The following is an 18,812-nucleotide window of genomic DNA, read 5'->3' as shown; positions in this document are numbered from 1 at the left end:
CATGCTTGACCCAGGGGATAATGAAAAGAGAGAAGGGACAAAAGATACAGATTCCATTTTCAAGGCATTCATTCTGGACTAGGATGAGTATTTACCATGCACCTGTTGCAACGCTACCTGATACTATCCAGGGAGCGTACCCCAGGACATCCTCTTTTGGGGGCCAGGGCCACCTAAGCAGACATAATTTTATACTGAAATCACCAGTCCTCTGAACTAGCTGAAGCCTGTGGATTTTAAATATAGGGCTGTCTGATGCAATTTCATTGTAATACAGCAACTTGAGCTTAGTAAGTATTACGTTTGAAATGTAAGATGTTGTTAGCGTCTACCTGTCTATGTAGAAGAATGATGTGTCTTCATTATTTTTTAAAAATATTTATTTATTTTCCAGAGAGAGACAGAGTGTGAGTGGGGGAGGGGCAGAGAGAGAGGGAGACACAGACCTCGAAGCAGGCTCCAAGCTCTGAGGTGTCAGCACAGAGCCTGACGTGGGGCTCAAACTCATGAACTGCAAGATCATGACCTGAGCTGAAGCCGGACACTTAACTGACTGAGCCACCCAGGTGCCCCTGATGTGTCTTTAAAAGTGTGTGCCTGGGCAGGACAACCCCTTTCTCAATAGGAATCAGAGATATACACAGGTGACCCCCAAAATAAGGCCAGGTAGTTGTCTCCTTTGATTGGAGTCCCTGAAGTCTTGCTTAGGCCCTGGAGAAGCAATGTGACAGAAAACAGACACAGCCCCTCCCATCTCAATGGCCTGGTATGAGACTGACCCAGGCACCTGGGCACTAAAGAGATAGACACTAACTACATTAAGGAGCATATGGTGCTCCCATAGGAGTACTTAGGAAGGTCACCCAGCCTCATCTTGGGAATGGGGCTGGTGGTGGAGGCAGGAAAGACGTCCTTAAGAAGTTGTCACCTAAGGTGAGTATTAATGAATGAGTAGTAACTGAGCTAAGCAAAAAGGCAGGAAAGGGTGGTAAGTGCATCCTGGAGGAGAAAAGCCATTGTGTAGAAGTTTCAAGAAACTGTTGAATTACCAACTCCAATTCACGTGATAATGCAATTGGACACGTGGGGGGAAGCTCTGTAGCAGCATCTGGACTGAAAATGAGCCAGCCCCTGGGGACTTTTTAGTTTAAAACAGGCATATCCAATCATTATTTGTAGAAAAGAACAATATACAGAAAGGAAAAAAAATGCAAAACATTCTATTAGCATTTGGTGTGTTGCAACATTCTTTGCTATTGTGCTTACTTCCAGAAAGTGAATTCCATATTGGAATGCCTCCCCAGGGAATGTGTGATAATTGGACAACGTTGGGCTGACATTTACCTTTGCTGCACCTACAAAGAAAGAATTTGCTAAATTAATGAATAGAGCAACTGAAAGCAGGAAATACACTTCATCTACTCCAAGGGCACATTTTTTTCCCCAGGATTTTATTAAGTACACTATATGCAAAGGATGTTATGCTTTAAATTAAAATGAGCCTCATCTAATCATCAAAGCAAGTCGTGGCTTAACATCTACTGGGAAACCCTTAGCCATTATGAAAATAAACTTGAATGTAATTACACAATGCAGAATTCATAAGTACTTTTATTAAAACTTTGTATGAATTCAGCCTGACCTTCTAACTTATCTGACCAGTGAGGTTTCACCAAATTTGATGAACGCTCCATTTGCCTATTCCTGACTTAACATTTTTCTTAGCCTTGCATATGGAAAGGGAAGTGTCTAAATTCTTCTGATATGAACAGTTTAAGTGGGACTTTAATAGTCAACCAATATACCTTTATTTATTAATTTAAAATTTGGGCCCAGCCTCTTTACCTAATTGTCTTATGGAGAATTTATTAGGAAGACAATTTTTTTTATTTGGCAAAGGACATCAAAAAATCATAAAATTTTGAGCTAGAAAGTAGCTCAGAAAGTTTCAAATTCAAAGCCCTCTCTTTACATGGAAACAACTAATGTCTAGAGAAATCAAGTGATTTCCCCTAAATTCACAACTCTTAGTAAAATATCACTACATGTTCACGTTCTCTCCTCTGAAATCTGAAAGGCCCCTAAAAACAAAGGTTGTTTTGAAGTTTAGTGCTAAAACTTGTCAAGTAACCAAATCTGGCCTAGGCTTACAGGAGGCTGTATGATATGAATATTCATATATTTCACTGAAGAAATGCCAGTGTGTTTGATGACAGAAATCTTTCCAATACCTCAATGGAGATGTAAATGCACCAGATGGCCTTGTATAACCTGAAGAATTCTGGATTATGAAACGTATCTGGTCTCAAAGTTTTTGGATAAGGCATTATAAACTTCTAGCAATAACCATCAATCATTGAGTGTCTGCTTTGCACCCGATATGGTCCTAAGACTTCAGATGCGTTTTCATAATCTTAATTTGACAGATTCCATGCTGACCCCACCCCCAGTCTTTCCAGCTCACTTCCTAGTTCCCCAGTTCCTCCAAATCACTGATCTTTCCCCTTTTCTACTTGAGGTCCTAACTTCTCTCCTTACCCAGCTTAAACTCTGATCAGTCATCATGTTGTAATTACTCCCTTCAGAACCCCTGAAATCTCTGCCTCTCTCACTTTGTCATACTTGCTTAGCAAAACCACAAGCTTCTGTCTGTACAGAATGGTGGAGTGTGTTTGGTTAAACACACTGCACTGACTGGCCTCATTTTGAGTTCATGATCATGAACCCTTCCGTGGGCCCTTCATGTCGCCTGCCATGCACGGTATATTCTCAAAGTCCATTTAATCTCCTGTTCTCAACAGCAAGTTCATACTTTCTTCTCCCTGCCACCTCTCAGCTGACTACTTTGCTTCCTACTTTTCCTGAGAAATCTGAGAGAACCAGAGGCAAATGTCCACAGACTCTCCCGGCCACACCCCCTACCTGTATCTGCACCCACATCTCGCCATGGAACCCCGTGTATCCACCCAGAGCCAATCCTTCTCACCTCTCACCACTCAAACACATCCTTCTAACAACTCAAACTCTCTCCTTTCCTACATCTTTCCTACATCAGCAATGCTCACTCAACTGGATCATGAGCACACAAACTTGCTATTATTCCTCCGATGGCCATTTCCCTACCCCAAACGCCACCAATGACTCTTTAAAATATCGGTCAGACGTTAGCCTGAAGGTCCTATACAGCCTGCTCTGCCATGACATCTCCCCCTCCAAGCCACTAGCTTCTTTGCTCTTGGCTCTCAAACATGCCTGGCATCCTCCTGCCCTCTGGCCTTTGTACTGGCTGTTCCCTTTGCCTAGAACATTCTGTCTCTTGATAGCCACATGGTTTACTCCCTAACCTCAAAATTTAGCTCAAGCGTCACATTTTCCGAGGCTTCCCTGTGTCCCTTTGTCTGCTCTACATAGAACTGTAAGTCACCCCTTCCTCCCAGATCCCCTGCTTGGGAACTCCTACCCGGCACCACTGTTTCTCGAGCACACAGAACCTCCAACATAGCATATATTGATTTAATTGTGGTTTTGGTTTTTTGTCTGCCTTCCAGCCCTCTACCCTTGCTAGACCACAAGCGTCACAAAGACAAGGAGCATTATTCCATCACTGATGTCTCCCACACACCTAGACCAAGGCCTGGCACATAGTAGGTGTTCAGTACATGTTGACTGAAATCAATATTTTACTTAAACTGCACAATAACCTTGTGATTTAGGTTTTATATCATGCTTATTTTATAGATGAAGAAACAAGGCTGAGAGAGGTTTTTAAAATGTGCCCGTGGTCATTCCACAAGAAAGGAAGGCAGCGAGGAACCCAGCCTTTCTGACTTCACAGTCAGCTTGCTAAGTGGCCCTACCTTGTGGCCTCCCTACATTGTGCCTGCCTGGGGTGTTGGAATAAACATGTTGAGTTACAACCACCATAAATAAATACAGCCACCATCCAGGGCTGCCTTCTTCTGTCCCCTGGGCCCACGTGACAGTTGGTAGTTTTCAATTGAAGATCAAATGCTACTCAATTTACCTCCTTACTCCAGGTGACAATAGGCCAAAAAGCCAACCAAAGGGACTGCTTTTCACTCATTTATGCATTCTTTCATTCATTCAATGTATATTTATTGAACACCAACACACTAAGCAACTGTTGACTTGGATGCGACCAGTAAGCCAAATTTCTCCTTCTTAAGCTACCCAGAAGGAAAAAAAAAAAATGCCACCATCATTTTTGCAACTAAATCCACAGAAAAAGGATGCTCTTTCCTTTACACCCATCGGAACTAATGGCGCTCCCCTCGGCCCAGGAGGAGCCTCCGGTCTGGCTCCTGTCCTGAGGCCTCCATTCCAAGCAGAGTCAGAAAGGGCAGCCTGTGGGGGCCAGGCCCGGTGCGTCTACCGCGTTACACGGCTGATGGCTTGCCAGGCCTGACGAGACTAGTGCTGGAATTTGGGAGGATTCAATACGAAGCTCAGTTTGGCTTCAGGGACCATTTTAATTAAATTAATTATCTCTAGAAGAAACACTTAAAGCTGTTTAAGCCTAAACAATAGGTACTTGTTCTCACTTCTTGTGCCTCGTGCAGCTTCTCTTGGTGAGCCGAGGACAATACCACAGGCAGATACTCAGGAAGGCCCTTCCCTCCTGCTCCCTCCCTCCTTCTCTTTTGCTTTCTGTGCCACACAGGGAAGAGGCTTTCAGAGAGGAGGGATGCGGAGGCTGGCAAGACAGAAGTGTCCGGAATCTACATAAATGCACTCATTGGCTTCACTGACTTTCCACACCGCTCGGTGTCCTACATTTCAACTGCAGACCTGAGTCACACTGCCTTGCCTGGATTATCTGCATTTCTAGTGGCCCTTGTTGTTACCCTAAATGAAGAGGCACCACCTCTTTTCCATTACGTTCCCCTGCCTCATTTCCTCCTAAGGATTCCTTGTTTTCAAGAGCTCCAGGTTGCTTTTCTTTTTAATATATACTTGCCTCATCGCAAAAAAAAATAATAATAATACTTGATCTGGCTCATTTGTTCCATTCTGTCTGTTCCATTTAAAATCGCAGTGTGAGGAAGTAAAATAAGTCAACACTTCCCCCCACCTCCCCACATTGAGCAATACCCTGTAAATTGTCACTAGAAAGACCAGTATAGGGCTGGGGAGTTCCCTTGTCCCTCAAAACTCACACTTCAGACTGTGTATGATCTTTCAGTGAGCATCACTCCTTTGGGGGAAAAGCCTCAATGCTTTTTTTTCATTACAACTGAAAGGGAGAATGTTTAAAGCGTGTCTGTGCTGTGCAAAGCCCTCCTCCCTGAGTCTTTCCTCTGAGTTTGATTTACCCTCAATGGAGCCCTACATGGCCTCTATTCTTTGGTGGTTCTCTCAGTGCCTGGGGGACATGGCACACAGCAGAGAGCCCCAAAGGCAGTCACTATGATAGACTGACGGACAATGGTACTATTAAGTGCCACAGGGGCTGGGTTTGCCAGAACGAGTGCAAAATCGGGACCAGAACTTGTCAAATTAGCTTCACATAACTGGCGTTAGAAGAGACAGCCACAGCCCAGGCCACAGGCAAAACGGGTCTCATAGCAGCTTTGACTAGAGCCATTATTTAGCAAGTAGGACTTGGTCTGCAGTGTAAGTGCTAACCCCATTATTGAACTAAAGCGATGGGTAATAATGAGGCTCAGGATTATTTTAAATTTCCTTTTGGTTCTAAATATTCTACATTCTTTTATAAGTTTATTGATTTTGAGAGAGAGAATGAGGGTGCACGTGAGTGCAAGTGGGTAAGGGATGCAGAGAGAGGGCGAGAGAGAAGGAGGAGGGAGAATCCCAAGCAGGCTCCGTATCATCAGCACAGAGCCTGACTTGGGGCTCAAACTCACAAACCTTGTGATCAGGATCTGAGCCTATACCAAGAGTCCGATGCTCAACCACCTAAGCCACCCAGTCGTCCCTCCTTTTCATATATCCTAATCATTACTAATGCGCAATAGAGAAAAGAAGGAAAACATCTATTTTATCTTACACAGGTATTTAAAGAAAAACAATTTTGTTGTAATTAAAATCTCAGGACTAATTGTTAATGTTTTTTTTCCTGGAATGACCCCCACTATTTAGCAAGGACTGTTCCTTTAAACACAGTAAAATTCTGAACCTTTTCAATATCATTTGTAAACAGAGAACAATCAAGGGATCAGGCCAGTTGCAAAGGACCAGTTTTTAAAGTTTTTCTAATCTGCCTTCGTACCATTTGCTTCATACTCTAACAATAATGGCTAGAACACTGTCCCCTTCCATAGGTAAGGAGGCAGAAATCTAGTAAAAAATTAACAGTAAAAGTGAGCATGGCAGCAGATCACATTGAGACAACCCTTAATTCAGGACCTGCTACCCTTTAATGTAGCCCAGGTGCCGCCTGTTTTCTAAGATTACCTACCTTAGGCTACGGAAGAGTTTCCATACTTGAAAACAAGTTCTGCCAACGAGGAAAGAGATGAGCTAACCATACCCTGCTATCCACTTTGAAATGCCTGGTAAAGTGCACTCAACACACACATTCTTACATTAGGAAATATATTTGGATTAATGAAGACTAAGTTTCATTGTTTCAGTCACCTGGAAAATTAAAACAACAGCAGCAGCAAAAAAACCTTCGACAATTCCAGGAAAGATTAGTCTGTGATTGGACAAGAGCATTGCTCTTGAGACTACGCTCTATTTTGTACAAACACAAAAAGGATTGAAGTTTTTCTTTCCTGCTTTTTGACAGTCTGTGTGTGGTCTGAAGTCACGACCTATCAGAGATTTACATATTTTCAAAGTAGGCTCCAGCCTTTGTCTCATCTCGCCTCACATCACATAATAGTGTTACCTTTTACCAGTCCCATTGGGGAAGTATACTACTTCAGTTAAATCAAGGGTCAAGCCAAATTCTCAAGCGTCTGAGAGGTTTTTATAACAGTGTCCCTATTTTTTATTTTGGTCTATATTGATAATCTACTGTTGAGTTTCCTCACTGATATCTATTCAAAGATCCTATGGCCCTTCTTTTCATTCTGAAGGGGTTTGAAGACTACAATTTCCTAACAGTAGTTGGTTAGGAGTGGCCAAGCTTCTCAAAGGAAGAAATGATGAACAGTGCCAATGTAAGGATGCAGGTCTGAAACTGACTCCATGAAACAATAGAAGGGCACACATTGCCCAAGGCAGAAGGGACCACCCTTGTAACACCCAATCAGGAAAGGCCAGCTAACACCCTTAACATTTCTAAGGGCAGGCCTAAAGATGGAGGCTAAGACTAGTCACGCCCTACCTGAGGGTCCTGGACCCACTCTGTGATTGGTCAATACTCTAAATGTTGTGATTGGGTCCTGCCAAAAGTAACAGATACTCTAGGCAATGTGAATGGTTAAACCTGCTGTCAATAATATTGTATAATAATGATTGTATCACTGTACCTATGTCACAATTTCCTGTAACTCCCCCTTCCCAAACTCATAAAAGCCCTACCCTGCCTTTGTTCGGGGCTCACTCCACGTGGATCCAGTGTGTTGTTGAAGTCTGTGAGCCTGAGTTTAGGCTGGCCGGGCCTAAATTCGTAATAAAGCCCTTTGCTTTTGCATGCGTGCTTCGGCCTCCCTGGCGGTCTCTGGTTTTTGGGGGTGATATTAAAATCTGGGCATAACACCATAAGAGAAACGAGAGATGTTTCCTAAGATTAAAATTCTGGGGTAATACCAGTTCTATATTAAAACATATATGGCTATAAAATTTATTTATTCAACAAATACTTCTTGAGCACTTATCATGTGTCAGGCATTGTTCTTGATGTTGGGAATATAGTGCTGGGATTTAAATTGGTCAAGGTCTCCAATTTCATAGGGCTGATATCTAATCGAAGATGCACCAAGTGACAAAAATATGAATAAGATAAATGCAAAGAGTGAAAAATATAATCAAGAAAATACAGTAGGATACTGGCTAGGTAGAGGGACTAATTCAGATTGAGTGGTTGGGAAAGGTTTCACTGACGAAGGTTGACACTGGTGCTAAGACCTGAATCACCAGAAAAGTTAGTCATTCTAGGCAAAGGTAACAAGGAAGAAAAGGCCGCAAAGAAAAACTAAACTTTGCCTTTTTGAGTACCCAGGAAGGAGCATGTATCAAGAGACCGAAGAGGGTGAGACTGGATGCTGGAAACTGGAAATGAAGGTCAAACACAGGCAAGGACTGGATTACACAGGAAGTTAGAAAACAGGAGCAATAATTCAGGTAAGAATGGACAGAAGTAATGGAAGCTTAGACAAAAGTGCAAACAATGATATGGAGAGAGATTAAAGTATGAGGATGTATTTCTGAGGTAGAGTATGGGGAGCAGGGGACTTGGAGGGGAAGTGACAACTCCTGGGTTCTTGTCTTGAATATCTGAGTGAAGAAGCCACACACTCAGATATGGAAGAAGAGTGAAGAAAGAATAGTTTCCATGGGGAGAAACTCAGAGTCCTGCTTTGGCCATTTTAAATGTGAAATGCCCATTTGTTATTGAAGTAGAGAAGAGTTAAATTGGCATCTGGATATCTAGGAAAGTCAAAGCTGGCAACATGAATTTGCAGATAAGTGGTGCTAAACCATGGCATTAGATGAGATTGGGTATAAAAAGAGAAGAGTGCAAATCAAGTCTTGGACCTGAGACCTTGAAGCATGCCACCATTTGGGGTTAAGAAGAGGAGCTGGAGCCTGGGGGAGAGAGAGAGGAGAAAGTAAGGGAGAGAGCATGCTGTCAGAGAAACAGGAAGGAGTGCAAGAAAAGGATGGAATGGCCAACGGACTCCAGGCTTCTGAGTAACAGAGACTCGACTGCTGATTTGGCAAAGTGGTGTTGGTAATCTTTCAAGGAGAGGGCCACCAAAACCATATCAGGGTCAGCAAAGGTAAGCTGGGATGTGAGGAAGCTTCCGAGCGGCTCTCTGTGAGATGTGAGAGGAGTGGCAGAAAGGGGTATGAGATCCAGGGAGGGTTTTATTTTGTTTAAAGATGGGAGGCAAAAGAGAATGTTTGTACGTGGATGGATGAAAAGACTCAGCAGTAAGAGAAGGTTGGTGCTGGACACCTAAGGGGGAAATGAATATATTACAAAGTAATTTTGGAGAGCAAGAGGACACTTGTAATTAAAATAACAACTCTGGGAAGTAACTATTTGACAGTTGTGGTAATGAGCTAAAAATTAAATGAGCTCTGGTTGTGGGTTCTTCTCCAGCCCTCTTCGCTGCTCGGTGTAAGCACGTGTTGAAAACACGTTGAGACTCCCAGGTGACCATGAGAGCAGGGAGCAGATGAAGGGGCTGCTGTAATTACCAGGCAGCAGATGCTAATGATAGCCTTGGATAAGCTGAATTCCTGGTGCAATACGAGTGTTTATTAAATGTTTGATGAATAACACAGATCTCGAATTGAGCTTAATCAGTCCGTAGAAGAGCAAGTTTCTTAAGCTTGAGTCAAAGCTTCCTTTGCAGAATAGAAAAATTATTCTCTATGTACAGGATTTCATTACCACTTGTGTATAGTGTCTAAAACTGCACCTGGCGAAGGGTAACCCCTCAGTAGATGTGAGTTTCAGTTCCACTTTCCAAACACAGTATCTCTTCCTCCTCAAGTTGTTCAACAACCATTTCTTCAAGACTTAGTCTTGCTGGGGATAAAATAACAAGACAAACAGGGACCTGCTCTCATGGTATGTCTGGGAACCTGGATGTCATACAAAAAACTACACTTAATACTTAAGTTCAATCATGATAAAACACTATAAAGGTTGGCCAGTGTGTTATTTACATAAAATAGACATGTTGGAATTCGATTTTTAAACTTTCAGTTAAACTGTCATAAAAATGTTCAAAGAATCAGAAGTTTAACATTCTGATTTATCCTTCCTATGAAAAACACTAACTCAAAGTAAACATCTAAAACACAAGAAAAATCTATTCACATAGAAGAGGCCAACAGAGCCACTATGCGAGATTGAGAATGCATTTGAGAGCTGGGCTCAATATTACAATTCCTTAAGAAATCTTCTTTAAGCTTTAACTGTAAGCCAAGCATCATGCTAAATGACCAGAGAAAAAAGCAGCCCCTGGCATCTGGAGACTGGCTAACAGCTATCAGCTAGGCCTTGGTGTTCTCCTGTTTAACATACATTTAATCTCACAGAACTCCAATATTAGGCAAGGTCACTCTGCGACCCTGATGAAATGAGACAAACAGAGAAGACCTCTTCATAATTTTGTCTGAGTACAGATAAAAACAAAGCCAGAGTGCAAAGCACAAATTCCGAATATCCCCCTCACCCCCTCAAGACTAGCAACTGCTGCTTCTGTACCCATTACAGCTTTAACTTCATTCTTCCCACCTTCTAAACAAGATCCAGCAAGAGGCCCAATCATAAAATAACCCCACTTGCTGAGAGAATCTCAGGAAGCAAACTCTTGCTTCCAAGTAAGTCCAGATCCTATAAGAGTCCTTTTCAGTGCTGTCTGAATACACTCACTGATGCCCTGTTGTGTGTGCTCTAGTTTCAACAAGCAACGGACCGGACTTTGTTCAACTCCTGCTCTTCCTGGTGGCTTATGGTTGGGTGGCATTGTGAGTGGCACATATGCGTTATGTTCTTTAATCCTCAACAGCCATTTCTTGAGGGGCCCCTGGGTGGCTCAGTCGGTTGAGCATCTGACTTCGACTCAGGTCATGACCTCATGGTTTGTGAGTTTGAGCCCTGTATTGGGCTCTCTGCGGTCAGCAGATTCCTTGATAAATTCCCAAAGGGCTATCCAAAACTGAAAGTTAGACTCTAAGTTAAAGGGCAAAATCATTTTTCTACACCTTTATCCCTTACCTATTATTTTTATTTGTAGAATGAGTTCTTTAAGGAATTATGACCTGTTAGCTTTACAGGTTAAAACATTAACACTGGGGCTGGTCTCTTTTGGCTGGTTTCCAGGTCAGGACAAGCTTTGTCTGACAGATCGGGCCCACTCATTTTCTGAAAATCCTTTGCTAGCTTCAGGTTAGAGTTACAATTTCAGCAGGATACACACGCCCCTTCCTTTTCTGGCCTTCTCTTGGACCTTCCACATAATTTATTAATTTAACATGTAATTCTGTGTACCAATTTCCCCTATTTTCCAGTCTTGCAGAACCCATTTTTGTTGTCAGTAGTGCATGTGTGTGGTTGTAGTTGGCATACAATGCTGTGTTAGTTCCAGGTGTACAATGTAGTGATTGCACAACTCTGTATGTGATGCTATGTTCACAAGTGTAGACGTCATCAGTCACCACACAATGCTACTATGGTACCACTGACTTCATTTTCTATTTCTATGCTGTTCCTTGCATCCCTGTGACTTATTCATCTCGTGACTGCAAGCCTGTGCCTCCCACTCCCCTTCACCCATTTGGCCCATCCCCCACCTCTCTCCCCTCTAGCAACTGTTTGTTCCCTGTACTTAACAGAACTCCTCAGTTTTTTAATGCAACATATTTCTGTCTCTGCACCTGTTCATTAAGTTTCAACTGATCCTTCAAAATCACCTCTAGTATCTCTCCTGCAGACTTTACAGAACTTCCCACACAATACAAAATGTATCACTCCATTACCAAACTATGCAATTCCCTTGGCTCTTATCATACCACATTACATGCTTATTCCTCCAGCCTCAACTCCAGAAACAGAGAGATGTTATTTCCTTGAATATCTTTTGCACTTGGCACAATATCTGGGAATGGGCCAAGCTTAATATGTTGTTTGAGCCCTTCCTTTACCAAACCCATTTAAAGTATGACTCTATTGAAGAGAGTAATTCAAATGTCTTCATTAGTAACTTATTTCTAGCTCTGTTACCTGGCACTCAAATCTACATTAATCAATTTAGTACATTTAGCCACAATGAGGGACAATTGGTTTTCAAACTATTTTCCTAAGATCTACCATAGATTTGAAGACAACTTATTAATCAGATTTTTTTGTCTTAATCAGAAAGAGTAGTTCAACAGGTCTTCAGAATACAGAGCTATCATCTCTTGGAAGTACACTTCATTTTTTTCATTTTTTAAAAATTCTAGTTAGTTAACATAACTACATTTTTTAAAAGGAAGTCTTCATTTGCAATTCCAGGCCACTCTACATGATTTGTGGACACTATAATAATTCTCCTTAATAACTGGTAGGAAAATAAATACTAATAAAAAACCCAAAACCAAATAACCCTACAATATAATGATGACTTATGGAAGCAAACTGAAGAGAATAAAAACTAGCAAATATTCTCTTTTGTGCCTCCTGAATTTTGAACTGATGTCAAAAAAAATGATGAAAGTACTCTTTAAAGTAAAACTGTAGTTGTTGGAAGTAACAGTCCTATAGATTGTGTGAGATCATTGAGCCAACTTATTTTATCTACTTAAAGGTAACGAACATTCTTATTAAGAAAAGTATACTAACAGGGTAGCTTTTAGAAGATTTAATATATTAAGCTGAATTCCTTTGCTTCAGGAAAAAAGATAAGTTAATCATCTATATTTAAATTGTTAAAATTAGAGTCAAAGAAAACACACTTGAAGTGGCATTTAAATGACAATAATAAATTTGTAAAGTTTGTTTCCCTCTTTTGCTCTAAAAAAAAGATATTTTTGAAAGGCAATTATATAAGTAAATACATTTACTTTCATAGTAAATCCTACCTTGTTTATCTTACTTTTGCCATTCCCTTGGGTTTGTTTTCAAAACTTAAACAATTAGATCAAGCAGTTTTAAAAAGTCCAAAGTCTTAAACCTCCTCATGTTGAAGAAAGCAAAATAAGCATTTTGTCAAAATAAACATGAAAATAAAACTCAAATTCTGAAATCTAAATGTTATCTCAAGGCAGAACTACTACTATCTCTGGTCAATACTTTGAAATATTTACAAACAAAAATTCATTTTTATTTTATTCCTTGTTTTAAACTATTTAAATATTCTCTCAATTGATTTTAGACATCACTCAAAGTCCACTTTGAACAAATTCTAGCATGCTATGTAAGCATATAGGTTCCAACCTTGCTAGCTGCTATACTTCATCTTCCTGTTTAATTAAAAACATTTGCCAGTTGATTTCAAATGCTTTAATGAATTTCATTTGTGATCTTAATATAGATTCATTCCAAGAATGCAATTTTGATGAGTACATGGGAGTAGTTCAATGGAGGAACCACAGATATAACCAAGAAATTCTTCTTGTTTACTCTTCGTTTGAAAATGTGGCATTCAATTATAACACATCTGAAGCATGGTTATAGGGGCTCCGTCCTGCAGGAAGATCACCGCTACTGTCAGAAAGACAACTTTAAGACTTCAGCAATCCTACATCAAAAGGCTATCTTCACTGATGGCTGCTTCTTTGGGGACAGAATCCCAAACTATGTAAGTTTCTGAGAGCACTCCAAGCATTCAAAGCACGTTCATAAAAGTATTAAAATTTCTGTGATTTTTAAAGTTTATAGTTTTATCAAAAATATATCTAAAACTGCCATGTTTCTTTAAGCTACTAAGTTTTCAAACTGTACAAGAACAAGCTCTTAAATGAGAAATTCCTGGTCAAGACGCTTTCAGTCAGCAAAAACAATTTTAGACATTGTAACTTTCTGCAGTTGAATAGTTCACACTTCAAATTCATATGATAGACGATTTTCTTCTTCAGTCACGGCCCAGAGCCACAATGTCATTATTACTGATGCCAGTAACTAAAACTAGGGCCTTTCCTCTCATCTCTCAGGCACCTGCTCGTCAATTACCCTACACTGGCAGCCTGCTGGCCAGCCAGCTCCTCCAGCACCGAGTTCTTAGTTCCAACATTTCAATTCATTACATTAGTCAGCCACTATTTCCTCCCCAACCCTTTCAAATTCCTTGTAACCTCGCAGAACTTCCCGAAGTAGTATGTTCTAAAATAATGGCAAACCGGAGTTGAAGTTCTAATCCCTAGTGAATATTAATCATCAAACATTCCATTTTTGCATTGTCACTCTCATCAACACAGTTGATTTCTCCCCATGAGGATGCAGAGCTGGAGTGGCCCGTCTGTGGAGAGCTGGTTTACTACATAGCTGAGCAATGACGCTCAGACTCCATTTCATTATCCCCGAGCATTTGCTACACAGGGAACATTACATGGAGTGTGTGTGCACAGAGCTATAGGAAGTGTAAAATAGGGCTCACTGAAATTAATGTTGCTACACATTAATTAGTTAGCCCACACTTTAACATAAAAAGGAAAAAAGTGGGGGGGGAGAAAAATAAAATAAAGAGGGAAATTAATGGCAAGGAAACAGGATATAGTTAAGTTAGCATTACATTATTCAGTGTTTGCTTGGAAAATGCAATGAGAACACACACACACAAACCGGTATTTGTAGACCTGCCTTTGTAATTTAAAATGTTAATGAATGTAAATTTTTTCAATACAAAATTCATGAATGTTCATCTCTGGGCCACATTGTGTCCAACCTTGTTGGAGTCCTTTTTTATTTTATTAGTACCAAAAGTCCAGCCTTGTCCATTTCTCTTCCATCTCACCACCACCAAAATACACCTGACAATCATGAATGGTGGCAGTAACACATAAAATAATTTTAACTTCGAAAACAACACACCCCTTGCATTTTTGTAACGAAATCAAGTTTTTGGGTTCCAAGCCATTCATCATGAAGAGAATGTGTTTAATTTGATGTGAAGTTGGCTACCCAGCAGTCTCGTCAGGCCGTGGAATGTTTAACTCAGGGCCTGGGAGGCTGCCAGCCATTCTAAATGTTTTCACACGGATCAGCAATAACTAACTAAATGTCTAAGTCACAGTTCTCAGGTTAGGCAGGAGCTAGAGCTAAAATTTCCTCACTTTGGACATAAATTTGGGGGATTTTTTTCCTCCAACGATTTGTTTTAGATGATACTCTTTCAGTTACAAAGAATCAATTTTGATAATGCTTTCTGGATTTCAAATGATAACTTTTTGGATTTTTAGAAAAATTGCAAAGTTTGTAAAAAAAAGACTCTATTTATAGCATTTACTGCAGGAAGGACCCCACATTTGTAAACTAGGGATTTTAGTCCCGGTACTGTCACTAACCACCTAGGGGTGTACACAAGTGACAAACTGCCTAGGTCATCATTAGGTTAGAAAGGAAAGGGAAGATGTCTTACCATAATTGAGAACATTTATCAAAATATACATGCTGTCCTTGCCTCTCCTCCCAATTCTAATGGGGATGGGTGAGGATATAGTTATGTGTATCTGAAAAAAACAACAAACAAAAATGCTCCCCAGTCGATTCTAATGCACATCCCCACAGGATACCTTTGGGGTTACTTCCAGCTCCGATATTCCACATTTTAAAAAAATGCCTGTGGGCTATGGCTAACGAGCAAGACCCACTACTGACAACACTGGAGATGACAAGGCTTTCCTACACAATATCCTTTCTTTAAAGCTCTTTTTCCAGCCACATTGTTGATGGTTTTGCTAGTATTTACAAACATGCCATGCATTTATAAATAACCTAACTCATCTTGGCCCTAAGCAGTTAGTATACAGATGAAATAACAGTCAGCCCAGGCAGAGCGGGTGGTTTCTGACACCTGGAAAGCCACCTTCCACCAGGTAGTCATAGTGTGTTATAAACAAAAGACTAACTGAAGAGCTGGCTTATCCGAGTTCATCAATCTTAGAATACTTGTGGTAAATTTTACCCGTATTGTATTTGAAAAATAATTTTGTAGGAGTTTTTGGTACATGTTCGATGCACAGAGTAAAATGATACTGTTTATTATGTTTTATGTACATGAACAGAACAGGTTTGCCCACTTCTTCAGGTCAGGCTGTCCAAGTATAAGAATCCTAAAGCTTAAAGTAATGTAAAGTCAATTTCAGTGGATTAATACTAATTTGGAAAGACAAAAAGCTCTCAATATATAAAGTCACTTGTTTCTCACTACTTTTCACCTATAATGAAGTCTCAGCTATTTTCCTCATTGTTACAAATTCTCAATTTTAGGATTATAGCATTGAATGGTAGCATTAATACAGAAACCATTGATAAATACAGTCAGAAATACCAGGCTGAAGATTTATATTCATCCCTATGCTTTTCTATTTTAGTCTTTAAGCTATAGGTAAGCTTTAAAAAAAAAAAAAAAAGCTTTAAAAAAACCACAGGGGGAAAACATCCAGAAATACACATATACCAAGATTTTGGATTATTAAGAGAAAAAATTCTCACCAGATTTAGTCTGGAAATTGGGATTTTTATCTATGAAGCACAGTAGCTGACAAGCATCTTCTGGGGAAAACAACTAATGTTGTACCAACGGGACTATAATTAAGGATGTCCTTTTCAAATTAAAAAAAAATAATTTCCATTATTTTCCACTGGTAGCAGAATGCCTTTGCAATTTATGCTTCTTGCCCAGATCATTCAGTATTAAAGAATGATTTAGAGTAATTAATTGTTTTGACAGAAACAGTCATTTCTCACCTCCATAAAGCAGGCTTGTCCTTTTAATACTTGAGATACCTCTCTTGTGATCAATTTTAAATTTGCTGAGACTTGTGTGCAATTTTTCTTCATAGTTTCTAGATTTCTTACATTTCTAACGTAAAATGTATAAATTTAAGTTATATCAGTGCAGTATTGGTACTGATTAAAAACCAAAACAAAGCCACCTGCGCCAGTACCAGACTGTCTGAACCATGGCAACCACTAACAGGGTGGTTGATTGTGCCATAAAAGGAAGTCCTTAGCACCGTCAGGTACTGCAACCAAGCAAATCACTCCAGTTCAAGGCATGTCTATTTGGATTTTCCTTCCAGAGTATTTGAGCTTTATAGTGACGAGAGTCCTGGAAGTCTAGAATATGATACCAAGTAAGGAACATAGAACTAAAACCTTCAATTTAACAATCCAGTTAATGTCTTTCTCACCTAGATCCTTACCAACAATATTTGAATATGCTAATCCTTGTAACCAAAAGAACTGGTTAATCCGTAAGGCTTCCTTTTAAAGGACAGATCATAAGGTATAGAAAGCCTAGCCTCAGTCATGCACTAGGAAGGATTCAGAGAGAGATGTGAGCCACTCTCTTCGCCACTTCAGGAAAAAGTTTCTCACTTTTTTAATGGTTCTATATTAGTCAACGAGGTAATCTACGGTATGCAGCGTGGGCTCCAAAAAGTGGGTGGTCTCTGCAGTGGGGAGGTGCTCACTCACTCTGCCTCTGGCCGGAGCCAGTTCCTGCAGCTGGACTGAAGGCAGCCCACAGACTACACTCGGCACATTTCTTCATTTCTCACTTGAGTGCCCTTCTTTAGTTCCCTTTCAACTGCCCACTTTATATCGGCTTCATTACACCACCGCTCCATTTGTAATGTAAATTGGGAAACTCGGGGAAGTTTTTCTTTTGGCCTTGTCTACGGAAGAATACGGAGAGGTATTCAAAACGTATTAACACAAATCAATGGCACCAATAAAAGCAAAATCTCCTTAGCAACATAATCTTGATTGCAAAAGGAGAACTGAGAGCATTTAGCAGAACAGTGGCCCACATGGAATACGCATTTGTCTGGAAGAATCCAGCACAAAGCCTAAAAGAGAGATTTTGAAAAAATCCAAAATTAACTCACAGGGAACAGTTACTCTTTTTTTCAAAAGTACACAATTGGCTACATTAAATCTATCGTGTGCTTTTGGCTCAGCAACATTGTATCACACCGCTTTGCAAACTGAAATTACAACACCCTGCATGCTTCACATGAGTTACAGGGTGTTTTTTGTTTGTTTTGTTTTTTGAGGGTTTTTTTTTCTTCGTTGATTTCTTTAGTAAAGCAAACAAAAAAGTCTCAAGAAATATTCATCTCACACACAATGCAAAGAAAACTGAATGGCTACCTAACAATATCTAAGACCGTAGGTACAAAAGGTTGAGCTATCTTTTTTAGGCTTTCTGTGCTGCGTTCTAAGATAGTGAGGGCTGCAAGCGGTGATGGCATTTTTGCTTAGGCGTCCATTTGTGAAAAAGCAAACGGAAAACACTTCTGAGAACTCTCATATTTTTCTCATCAGAATGAAAAATACGTTAAGAACAGGAATTCAGAAAATAAGGAATCAATTCTTTAAAAACTACAATATAGAGATGATTTGAGGAAACAATCCACAAACACAAAAAATTTCCCTTAGTTTTTAAATGTTTGATACAGAATTGTCATTTCTTATTTTAACGGAAGCAATCCAGGTGACAGGGATGAAAGCGTCTCTACTGCCTACTGTAAGCTGAGCTACAATTTATCTTCGAATGCAGTGTGTGTGCATGTGGGTTCGCACACGGATTTTTTCCTTATATATGTGGAACTGTTTCGTAAAGGTTTGTGCTAGATCTGGGTCATCAAATAAAATGAAAAAGTAAAGGTCTGTATGACAGTTATTTTAAACAACATAACAAACTTTAAATACTGCTAACTATGTGCATTTACAGGAGTAGTGATTAGAATTATTTGTCTCACCCTGAAAGCTTAAAAACCAGTGCTAAACCTAAATAAGATAATTGAGAGTCCTATTTTAAAAGCTGTATTGACTTTTAAAATTTAGGAACAACTTAAATAAGATCTTTGGGGGCAAAATATATTAATATATAAGTTGTATTTTTTTCCTATTCTTTTTTTCTAACTATGTGCAAATTTATGAACACATAAATACAAAAGTTTATTAGGCACAGTTCCTAAACTCATAGTCATAA

The 18,812-nt window shown here is 39.9% G+C and overlaps 1 long non-coding RNA gene across 1 annotated transcript; it reads left to right on the top strand.

The window, feature by feature from the left end:
* Positions 1 to 256: 256 nt before the first annotated feature.
* LOC115297655 lies at positions 257 to 13,523 on the top strand. The gene is made up of 4 exons (XR_003911459.1): positions 257 to 290; positions 3,549 to 3,644; positions 8,153 to 8,274; positions 13,185 to 13,523. It is a non-coding gene; the product is annotated as an uncharacterized LOC115297655 (long non-coding RNA).
* Positions 13,524 to 18,812: the final 5,289 nt, after the last annotated feature.

This window comes from Suricata suricatta, chromosome 1 (genome assembly GCF_006229205.1).
Source record: "Suricata suricatta isolate VVHF042 chromosome 1, meerkat_22Aug2017_6uvM2_HiC, whole genome shotgun sequence".
In the NCBI taxonomy this organism is placed as follows: domain Eukaryota; kingdom Metazoa; phylum Chordata; class Mammalia; order Carnivora; family Herpestidae; genus Suricata; species Suricata suricatta.
Note: the sequence above shows the minus strand (reverse complement) of the source record. Positions and strands in the feature narration are given on the sequence as shown.